The sequence below is a fragment of the Psammomys obesus genome, unplaced genomic scaffold (assembly GCF_907164565.1).
Source record: "Psammomys obesus unplaced genomic scaffold, mPsaObe1.curated_primary_1811, whole genome shotgun sequence".
Classification (NCBI taxonomy): domain Eukaryota; kingdom Metazoa; phylum Chordata; class Mammalia; order Rodentia; family Muridae; genus Psammomys; species Psammomys obesus.
The window spans coordinates 1,296,453-1,303,222 of NW_026596101.1; the positions used below are offsets into that span (position 1 = coordinate 1,296,453).

At 41.9% G+C, this 6,770-nt stretch overlaps 1 non-coding gene across 1 annotated transcript; it reads right to left on the reverse strand.

Moving 5' to 3' along the window:
* Positions 1-70: 70 nt before the first annotated feature.
* On the reverse strand, positions 71-179 carry LOC129692333 (U6 spliceosomal RNA). Its single transcript, XR_008722686.1, has one exon. It is a non-coding gene; the product is annotated as a U6 spliceosomal RNA (small nuclear RNA).
* Positions 180-6,770: the final 6,591 nt, after the last annotated feature.

The window sequence follows — 6,770 nt, forward strand, 5'->3', positions numbered from 1 at the left end:
AGATAGATAGATAGATAGATAGATAGATAGATAGATAGATAGATAGAAGATAGATAAATATAACAATTTTAAACACATGGAACGCTTCACAAATTTGTGTGTCACACTTGCACAGGGGCCATGCTAATCTTCTCCACATTGCTTCAAGTTTAGTACATGCACTGTCAAAGTTAAAATGACACAATTTGAAGAGGAGACAGTTTGGATGAGAGGAAACTAGAAAACTGGTGTGAAGTGAGGTCATGGCAGTAGATCTGAGAGAGGGAGGGAGTCCAGTGCTCGGAGAACAAGGTTGAGGACACCTGGTAACTGGTTTGGGGATAATGATATAGAGGCATTAAGGAAGATACGGGGCTTGAAAAAAATTTTTGGTCGAGGGACTAGAAAGATTTAGTATGCTGTCCGGAGACTTAGACGATCAGTTTCTATGTGGGAGGGCCAGGTGGAGTTTTCCCGAAAGATGTGGGCTATGGACACACCGATGTGGGTACACCAGTCATGGCTGCATCAGAAATGTAGCTGGGTTGCCCAATGTGTGACTGTACAGTGTGAGGAGAGCAGTGCCAAGGGAGACTGGAAGATGCCTGGTGTAAAGGCCAGTCAGAGGAAGAGATGTGCACAGAGAGAGGACATCTGCCAAGTCTCAGGAGAACTTCAAGTGTGGTGCTATGGAAACCAAGGGTGAGCAGAGAGGTCCAACATTAAGGGGCTGATGGGGAATCCACCAGTGAATTGGCAAAAACATTGGGGAACAGCCAAAATGAGGTTTGTTCGGGGAAATGGTGGAGATTATCCATCATCTGGCAGGGAGAAATAAGCTAGCATTCTTTCAGGATCTGCCAAGTAGACCCATGACCCAGCAGAGAATGGAACCAGCTTTTTACCCAGAGGAGGCAATAGAGTCTCTAAATATGTGCATATTTTCAGAGCTCACAGCTGTGGCTGATGGGAGGGTATGGAAGAGGGGACTGCAACAAGGAGCAGCTCTGTAGGGGTGGAAGCCAGGCCAGACTGCAGAGGAAGGGGCTGGAAAGATGTCATTTTGGGTTAGGGTTGGAGCTTTGGCCTGATGGAGTCTATTTTCTCAGTGAACTAAGAGGCTCAGAGGACAGTGAAAGTTAGAAATGGATGCTGAAGGAGCTAACTATGAAGACAAGGCCTCACAGGTAGCCATGGATGTGCCACAGTCCCTATAGAAGAGAGGGAAGGTTGAGAAGGCCATAGGTCTACCCCGAAAGCTGGGGTGGGTCTTGGAAAAGGGTCCCATGGGAGGAAAACATGGAGGAATTAAAGGACTGAAGTTTGTTGTTGTTGTTTATTTTTGTCTTGAGACAGGGTTTATCTGTATAACAGCCCTGACCATTCAGGAACTCATTCTATAGACCAGGCTGGCCTTGAATTTATAGAGATCTTCCTGCCTTTGCCTCCTGAGTGCTGGAATTAAAAGGATGTGACACCACCACCCAGGTGAAGTTTTTGTGAACCGGAAGGAAGGATAAGAGGTTGTGAGGGCAGAACCCGGACTCTCACCTGAATATTCCCAGAAAGACACTGAGAGGAACCCTAGATACGGTTAACCCCAAAATTCAAGGAAATGTGGGTTAAATTAGAGTGGAGGGCAAGGCTCCACAAAGCAGTCTAAAGACTTGGAGGCTAGTCAGAGAATGAAAAGATAACAGTAATGAGAGAGAGCAGCAGTTTTCAACCCGAGGGTCAGGACTCCTTGGGGGTTTAGGGGTTTCATGACCCTTTCACAGGGGTCACCTAAAACCATCAGAAAACAGATACTTACGTTATGATTCATAATAGTAACAAAATTACAGTTATGAAGTAACAACAGAAATAATTTTATAGTGGGGGGTCACCAGAACATGAGGAAGTGCACTACAGGGTCACAGCTTTAGGATGGTTGAGAACTTCTGCTCTAGAGGCTGACTAAAAGACCCAAGAGCCTCAGGAGGGAATGGATTTTAATCTTGAGAACGATGTGCAATTGTCTGGAAAATTATAGCGAGAACCTCGGCGAGAACCTCGGCGTAACGGATTAAGTGGTTATTTAAATGGCCTGTAGGGAAGAGGTGGTGCTTATCTGCAGTCCTACCCCCAGGGGAAGAGGAGGTAGGAGAGTCGTGAGTTCAAGGTCATCTTTGGCTAGTAAGAAGGAAAACGTGAGACCCTGTCATTAAGCACACACACATACACACAGTCTTTAGTGGAAATGAGATCCTAATAATGTGTTTCATTCAGTAAGAGCTAATGGGTGAGATGAAGGAGGTGAGTTTTATTTATAAAGGAGAAGGGTGTCTGAAAACGTAGCAGAAAGGCTATGAAGTAGCTGCAGGGCAAGGATAGTGTTAGAAGCCAAGATGACATAGCACTTGTTCATCCTGGGAGGTCAGCCCTGTGAGGAAGTCGGGTAGGATGATGCTGGTGGCTGCTGCCTTAACAGATGGACTTAGAGGAGGAGCCCGGATGCGGGATTCGATCTGGGTGCACCGAATGTCTTCAAACTCACTTGCTCACTCAACAAAGCACCCAGTGAACGTCCACCCTGGTTAGGCACCTAGCCCCTACACAAAAACACACCACTTGCGGGGGGTCTCAACCATCTCAGTCCAGTTCTAGTGTCCTGTCTTTGTTTAAGCGTTACAGAAATACAACACAAAACAAACGCACAAGTTAAAGAGTTATAAAATATCCTTCAAACCACCATCAAGGAGAATCCTGCCAGACACTCCAGAAATCCTTTATGTATTACTGAAGGGAGGCCTCAGCATTTTCTTCAGTGTGACAGTACCTTGAGTTGTACGGTAATTGCTTCCCAAGTATTGTGTTTTCTGTTTATGTTCCAAGTGAACCTCTCAAAAATATAGCTTGGCCCTTTTAAAAATGAACTTTATCTTCCTCTACTTATTTGGGATTAAATACCACTTACAGTGAAATTTGGCTTGCTTCCCTCTTGCTCGGTAATCCTTTTATGTTTTAAAAAATATTTATTTATAATGTGTATATGTATATGCCTTCTTGAGTTTATGTGTATAAACTGTGGGCAAGAGAATATTTTCATAAAGGAAATCTTACACATACTTGTAACTATTGAAATCTTCTTTATCACTTTTAAAATATAAAAGCCTAGAAGTAGTAGGGTGTGGTCTTTCTATTATCTTCTAAAATGAACACTTGTTTTGGTGTAATTATGAATACATGGATTTAAACAGGCTTAATTATTTGGTAATAGCCTAATCATTGCTTGGGAGCACCCCAGCTTTGATGAGCAGACTTCTGTCTGTATTGGTGAGAGCACTTTAGACCTGACTCTAATTATCTTTGATATTGTTAGATCATTGGTGTGTTCCAGGCTAACCTTGCATATTTCTTACTTCCAAATTATAATCAGTCATGCTAAAACTAGAAACCATTTCTGCACTGTGATAGCCACCAGAGTCAAGACATCCATTCACTCTGTAGACAAACAGGATTTCTCTCCATGACAAGATAACTTAGTGCTGGCACAGGCTCTGCCTAAATTTCTATTTTATCATCCATGTCTCACTTTGTACTACACCAAGAATCCTGACTTTAATAGCACTATTTTGTTGAGCTCAATCTCCTTTGACACAAAACCAGTAAGAATTCTTGTCAAAAAGACCGGAAGGACAGCTGAGGAGGTAGCTCAGTGGCAGAGGGCTTGCCTAGCATATATATGGTTGTGTTTGGTCCCCAGCACTGCAAGAGAGCAACTAAAAGGAAAGAGAGCCTACCATCCTGCAAAATAGCGAGCCTCAAAAATGTGACGTGGCCAAACTTTCATTCTATTGAGACAAACATCTACACACATACATGCATAAATACATACAGACACACATACAACACACACACATATGCATATACACATACACTCATTACACACAGGCATATACATACATACCCATACATACATACACATACCCACACACATACTCCCACAAACACACATACAAACATACATACACATATGTACATACACATACATAAACAGCCGTACATACACACACATACCCACATACCAATATACACACATACACACAAACACATGCACACAAATACACACATGTAGACACACACACCCATACATACACACACATACATAAAGATACATACCCATACACACATATACACATACACCCATTCACTTACAAATACACACATATATACACACACATACATGCACACACATCCAAACACACATATTCATACACATAAACACAAACACACATACCCCTTGATTACTCAGGATTTTTTCCTTTACAATCTAGCCATCTGGACCAGTGAGATGGCTCACTGGGTAAGTGTACCTGACACTAAGCCTGGTGACATGAGCTTGATCTCCAGGACCCAGACAGTGGAAAGAGAACTGGTTCACACAGATAATTCTCTGACCTCCATACTGGGGCCGTAGCACACACATATATTCACACTAAATAAAATATAACACAAAATAAAATCCAGTATCTTTAAAATTTTTTATTTATTTCATATGCACTGTTTTGCCTGCATGTGTGTCTGTGAGAGGGTGTCAGACTCTCTAGAACTAGAGTTATAGACAATTGTGAGCCTCCATGTGGGTGCTGGGAATTGAACCCAAGTCCTCTGGAAGAGTAGCCAGTGCTCTTAACCACTAAGCCATCTCTCTGGCCCCCAAAATACAATATCTTAATTAGGATATTTTCTTTCTCTCTTTCCTTTTGGTTTTTGAGATACAGACTCAGTCTACAGCAGTGGTTCTTAACCTTCCTAGCGCTTTGACCCTTTAACACAGTTTCTCATGTTGTGGTGACTCCCAACCATAAAATTATTTCATAGCTACTTGGTACCTGTAATTTTGATATTACTATAAAGCATAATGTAAATATTTGATATGCAGCATATCTGGGAACAGGTCTATAAGTCTAGGCTAGTCTCAGAATCAGTGATCATTCTGCTTCAGCCTTGGATGTGCTAGTATAAAGCGCTATGTCAGCCTCAGGATGTCTTGATATTGGTCATCTGGGGTTAGATTTACTAAGCATGTTTTCTACTTTGCTTTCTGGTACTGTGATAAAACACCATGGCCAAAGCAAATCAGGGTTTAAAAAGGGTTTATTTCAGCTTACACTTCACAGGTCAGCATCTGGAGAAGCGAGCGCAGGAACTGAAACAGGAGACACCATGGGGGATGCTGCTTACAAGCTTTCTGATCAAGCCTTTTTGTACAGCTTAGGCCCAGGGGACCTAGGGCTGGTACAGCCCTCCATTGGCTGGGTCTTCAACATCAGTAGGTATGTTAGTTTGGGTTTTATTGTTGTGAAGAGACAACATGATCAAGGAAACTCTCATAAAGGAAAACGTTTAACTGGGGCTGGCTTACAGTCGCAGAGGTTTAGTCCATTATCATCATGTTGGAAAACACGACATCATGCAGGCAGACACGGTGCTAGAGAAGGAGCTGAAAGTTCTACCTCTTGATCTGAAGGCAGCAGGAGACTGCCACACTGGGTGTACTTTGATCATAGGAGACCTCAAGGCCTTCCCCGACAGATACACTTCCTCCAACAAGGCCACACTTCCTAATAGTGCCACTTTCCTATGGTCCAAGCATTCAAACACACCAGTCTATGTGAGCCAACCTATTCAAACTACCACAATCGGCAATCAAGAAAATGTTCTATAGACAATGCGACAGTTCCCTCTTCCTAGGTGACTCTAATGTGTTACGTTGACAAAAACTAATCACGCATGTATTTTTTCCCTTTAATTTGTAGCTCCAATTATCTTAGGACAGTTTTCTTCAATTGTAGCTTCAATTCAGCTTCTTCGGTGCTTCTGTTGAAATTCCTATGACATATACAAGGGTATCTGTGTAAATCACTTAAAAAAACAAAAACAAAAAACAAACCCAAACTTTATTTAAAGCAGTTTTTAAATTCATGGCAAAAGTCTTCACATTTGTCCCCGATGCAGAGCATCCCACCAAACAGCATTCTAACTAAGACTACTCAGTGCATGTGCTACAGCTGATGAGCCCACACTGACATTTCATTTTTACATGAAGTCTAGTCTACATTAGGGCTTTGTGTTGCATATTCCATGAATGTTGAGAAAGATATGACACAAACCCACTTGTGCACTCATCATATAAAAGTTTCACTTCCCCCAAACTCCCATCTCTCCCTGTCTCTCAACACCTAATCTTTTTACTGCCTGCAGAGTATTACCTTTCCCAGAACATAATAGATGAAACTGTACATTGGGTCTTTTTAGAGTAGCTTCTTTCATACTGTAAAATCCCAGCACTTAGGAGGCAGAGGCAGGCGGATCTCTGACTTTGAGGCCAACCTGGGCTGAAGAGTTTCAGGACAGCTAGAGCTACAAAGAGAAACTGTCTCAAAACAAACAAGCAAACAAACAAAAGCATTTAAGTTTCCTCTGTGTTTATGTGGCTTCTAATATATCATGTCTCCTTCCTCAACCTTGAGGAATGATTGAAACACCACATACTCAAAACAATGTTTTACATATAAGTACATTCTAAGAATTAACATGTCCATTACATTATTTGTTTATTCATTTATTTGCTTGTTTATTTATTTTGTATGCTGAGAACATTCCAGGTCTATCCTTTAAAACAAATTCCAAGTCACCATTTGCTCACTGGGTCTGGAGAACTTACTCATACCATCTGCCAAACATTAACATATCTTGTTTTCCAATCCTATGACCTCTGGTGATCTCTGGCAACCACTTTTCTGTTT